A 5,440-nucleotide genomic window follows, 5' to 3' on the forward strand; every position below is an offset into this window, starting at 1 on the left:
CATGGCTTGTCTGTCAGCAATGTACGACCCTGTGTTCTCCCTCCAGCGGTGTGTGCTACCCTTTGCAGGGCTTCCCTTCTGCCCAATGGTGCTGAAATGTGCAAGGCTGCAGTGTTTATACCCCGGGACGATGGTGGGGCAAGTGATCCAGCCACCTGGACTTTGGTATCCTCTTCACTTTGGCAGATCAGAAAGTTCGTGCACAGTCCATTTTGATATCTTCTGAGCTAACATTCTGTGCAGAATCAATGAATAATGTAGTCATTTCAGGAAGACTACAGGTTCTTCATTTTTATCAGAAATTAAACAAATTCATTGACATGAAATGCCCTCTCATCAAGGCTGTCTTCATTTAAAGATACATGAAATGAAGCAAAAATTGTGCTACCTGGATTCTGACCTTTGCAGAATGTCAGTGTCCCTCCCTGAAAGACATTTAGTCATTTTTGACAACTCAACTCAGCAAAACAATAGCAATCTGTTAGAATCTGTCCTCACCTGTGCCCCTAACAAATAAAGTCACTTCTTCACGGTATGACTCCCACACATGTGTCTCCTTCCCCCTAGCATTCCCCCTAGTCCACCACTGAGGGTCTTCCTGTATACCCTTTACTAGATTATAAGACTGTTCTGGGCAGTAGTTACCACTATGTAATAGAGTTGTCATTTAGATCAGTTGAGTTGAACTGGGAGAGATGGCTGAATCTAGTATGTCCCAGTGGACCAACTGCTCAGCATGGTCCAATGAGGTCATGCTTTACAGAGTCAGGAAATGAGGCTCAAGACTGCAAGTGTCCCCTGACAGCTATGGCTCACAATAAAAGACTATATAGAAAGCTAATATGAAGTGGGGTGTATGTGAAAATCCCTCTGATCAGTTGCTTGTAACTGTTAGGGAAGTTGTTTTGAAGTGATGAAATGTTCTAAAAGTCACTGACTATGTAACTTCTGTAGAACCATATTTAAAATCACTGAAAATTACACTGTATGCCAGATGGTTTTGGCACACTCCTTTAATCCCAGCACTCTGGAGGCAGAGGCAGGCAAATCTCAGTGAGTTCTAGACCAGCCTGGTCTACAGAGAATATTCCAGGACAGCCATGGCTGTCACACAGAGAAACCCTGCTTTGAAAAACTAAAAGAAAAGAAAATTACACTGTTCTTGGTTAAATCATGCAGTGTGTGATTTAGGCATACCAATAAAGCTGATATATTATTTAAAGTTTGTATTTTTATTTGAGACCACTGATGTTTGTCTGTTTGTTGTTTGAGAAAAAAGCAAGTCTAAGAGTAGTGATGAGAATCAGATTGTAGAGTGACAGCTTAGCAGTCACAAAGCCCTGGCTCCATCCCCAGCACCACGTAATTGGTAGCAGACTTCTGTAATCCCAGAACTCAGTGAGTAGACGCAGGGGGCGGTCAGTAGTTCAAAGAGAAAGTTCAAAGCTACATAGAGAGCTTGAGCCCAGCCTGAGATACATGAGACCCTGTCTAGAGAAAAACAACAACAACAAAACCCAATTTCCTCTACTCCTTCTACTCACCAAAATGCAACCTCCACCACTCTGTGACAGGGGTCATCATGAGAAGGAGACAGAGCTCACCACTTACTACCGAACAATATTGACACCTCGCAGGTTCCGGGAGAGCGGGAGGCCGTGTATTCAGTCGTGTGCTCACTGGTGGGCGGTGACCCCACAGGCTCTAACGGACAGTTCTAAACCCACAGTCACACAGACGGCACTAGTCAAAGTCTGCAGGACACAAGACAAATCACGAACATGGGAAAGAGATTTGCGGGGAGGAAGTGAGGCTGACGAGGGTGGAAGTGAAGGAAGAGAGAGTGGGGAAATTAGTCAGAATGCATCAGATACACGTGTAACGCTGTCAGACGACAAAGTTTATTCATCAAAAATAAGTACAGTGTGGTGCTCTGGGGTGGGGATGTAGCTCACCTGAGAGAGTACTAGCCTAGTATGCACAAAGACCTGGGCTGGATCATCAACACCACACAACAGGGCCTGGTGGTGGTTCTAATCCCAGCACTACAGGGGTAGAGACTGGAAGACCAGAAGTTCAAGACCATGTTGTCTACATAGGAAGATTAAGTTAGCTAACTTGGGCTACAGTGTGAGACATTGTATTTAAAAAAAGACTTCAGAAGGAGGGCACCATGAACAGCACATTCTCTAACTTGTTCCAAATCAAAGCCACAAAAAAGAGGCTAGCAAAGTGAAGTGTATGTATCTTTCATTTGAGAATCAGCATGGGCACACACACACACACACACACACACACACACACACACACACACACACACCATTCAGGCCAAAATAGTAATAAACCAAACCTAGTAACAGTGGTCCAGTGATTACACTCTGTGACAAGCTGGATTCAACCAAAATGCAAAGGGCCTAACACAGAAAAAGATGCAGATATCAGCTGTCATTGAACGAAATGTTACAGGCTGGCAAGATGGCTCAGGGGGTAAAGTCACCTGTCTCTAAACCTGACAACCGGAGTTCAATTCCAGTTCCCATGGGATGGAATGAGAGAATGGATTCCCTCAAGCTGTCTTCTGGTCTCCAATGCCTGCCCCCCACATATATACAGTCACACATAAATAAGTAAATATGAATTAAATATTTTTATAAAGAACACAGAGAACCACAGAGATGGCTCAGCACACAGAGCACTTGCTGATGATTCAGAGATGACTTGAATTGGGATCTTAGCAGCCACATCAGGTGGCTCACAGCTACTTAACACCAGTTCCAGGGGAAGCATAATGGCCTCTGCAGGCAGTGCTCACAGGCACACCCATACATACACATACACACACACACACACACTCACTCACTCACTCACATACTGACACACACATTCACACATATGCACAGACACTTCACCCACACACATTCACACACATTCTTACACATCCACAGACACACAATCACTTATACACATACTCACACACACACTCACACACACAACAGTATACACACACTCACACACAGGCTTGCAAATAAAGCACTCACATATATACTCACACACACATATTCAAACACAGATGAATGTACTGTGAATTCTAATTTGTCTTCACAGTAAAAACCTGGAGAGAGATATCAAGGTAAATGCTGAAAGATCAGAGAGACAAAGGAGCAAGCCTCAGCCACCTCTTACCTCACCTGCTCATCAGCCTGTCTCCACCCAATTTATAGTCCTCTCTCCACCCAGCCATATCACTTCCTGTTTCCTCCTCCCTAGTGCTGGGATTAAAGGCTTGTGTCTCCCAAGTACCGGGATCAAAAGCATGAGATCCTAAGTACTGGGAGTAAAGGTATGTGCCACCACTACCTGGCTTCTATGGTTAACTAGTGGCTACCTCTACGCTCTGATCCATAGGCAAGCTTTATTTGTTAGAGCACAAACAAAATATCACCACATCCTCCTCTTTTTTTTTGGTCTAAAATAAAAAAGGCTATAACTAATATATGAAAAACTATATACAGTATGTACAATAACTATATATAATATATACAAGCAATAAATACATCAACAATGTCTAGTCCATTAACAACTGACAAATCCAGTGAAAATACTCCATATCTATCCTATCTTGGTGAGTCCAAAATGTTGTACCTAATTCACTTTCTATTATAACTTGCATTACCAAAACTATTTTTTAACATCTCTCAACTTTGTACACTTTACACCTCTTTAGTGAATTTCTTTTCTGAATCTGGTAACAAGGAAAACTGAAACTCTAACTATGAAGTCTTCAACTCCATCTGAGACCTGAGAAGAAAATAATATTACCTGAGTAAGCAGCAAGTGCAAGCAAAGGACTTCCAAAAAATGTGAGAAATGACAGAAACAGCCAGCTGCCTGGAAAGTCACTCAAGGTTCCTTTGCAACATTGGGGCATCCGTCTTTGGCCAACAGGCTAGAATATCTGACAGACTTTAACTGAATTTTCCCAAATTCCATCCCTGAGAAAATTCCTCCCAGAGTCCTGGGGAAGACACTACATCTGGCATGGGGTATCTGAGGGAAAAAAATCTTCATGCACCTTGGTCTTTTGTCCATTTACTTTATTCCTCTATACAGCTTCAGTTCCATCCTGACTCTCAGTTCTTCTCTGCACCTACTTTTTCTGTCCCCTCATAGCCCTAGTAATAACTAAGCACTTATGCTTTTGATCTCATCTTCATCCCCTGTTCCTTCATCCTCCATCTTTTCTTCCTCTTCTCCTCTCCTGACCTGATTCACCTACAATCTACAAGAAACTTTTCCTTGCTCCTCACTCCTCAGCCTGAGCCATTCTGCCTTACCATCTACAGAATCTCTGTGTTCCTCTCTTCTCTCTGGCCATGTGATTCTGTCTACTTTCTACTGAAAAACTGCCTTGTTCTTTCTCTCCGGGCCATGCAAGGTTCTCTCTGCCATGCAGGATTCTCTCCTTGGAATCCTGCCTCATCCTTCACTTTACTTGGATATGCAAAAACCTTTGTTCTCAGTCAATAGCTCTGGAATGCCATTAAACCTGAAGGCAAGGGATGGTCTGAGCTATTCTGTCCCTGCTAGTCTTTCATTGCTTTATTTTGGGCTGGGCCTAGCTAAAGGAGAAATTTGTAAAAGGCAGATACTCAATTCAAATGCTAAAAAGGTGGTGCCAGGAGCTCAGAGGCAACAGGCTCTGCCTATATGACTTTATCCAAGTACTGGCCCAAGCAGGGTGTTCATACATACACATTCTATGTGTGGTGCTCATACATAGTTCTATGGGAATTATGAGCACAAGAAATTCATAGCAAGGCAAAGCTGAATATTAAAGATGTATAACACCAAATATTCTGTGATAAATGGCTTCACTTTTGACAGACCCTTGGTTGGTCAAAGTATAGCTTATTATATACAGCTGGACTCCCTATAACAGATTCTTGTGGCTTGTCACAAGTCTTATCTGTGAAGCAGGATTTTCTGAAGGACTGATTGTCCTGCCTTGTGTTGGCAAAGTTTGACAGTCCTTTCTTTTGTGTCTTACTTGTCCCATTTGGACAGCAACTGCCAGTAGTCCAGGCAAGGACATTTTCTTGCCCAGTGGCTCTAACTTTTGCCACAAAAAAAAGTAAACTTCATGTGGAATTTCTTCAGTGCTATTCATCTTCTATGAAGTAGATTGCTGTTGCCAGGAGAAGACATGTCTCATCGTCAAAAAAAAAGAAGAACCTATGCTATTAAAACATCTTAAATGCCGTATTCTGTAGATCTCTCAAGTGTTTCAAGACTACTTGTCTATCTAAAATATCTCTGTTTGACCTTGAACATACCAAACATGACTACAAGTTTGATTGTAATAGATGACTAACTACTAACTTGCATTTCCTTATTATCCTAAATAGTTTGTAATAAAAATTTCAAGGACTAGAAATTTGTA

Source organism: Peromyscus californicus, unplaced genomic scaffold, assembly GCF_007827085.1.
Source record: "Peromyscus californicus insignis strain IS unplaced genomic scaffold, ASM782708v3 Scaffold_2__1_contigs__length_46816999, whole genome shotgun sequence".
Lineage (NCBI taxonomy): Eukaryota > Metazoa > Chordata > Mammalia > Rodentia > Cricetidae > Peromyscus > Peromyscus californicus.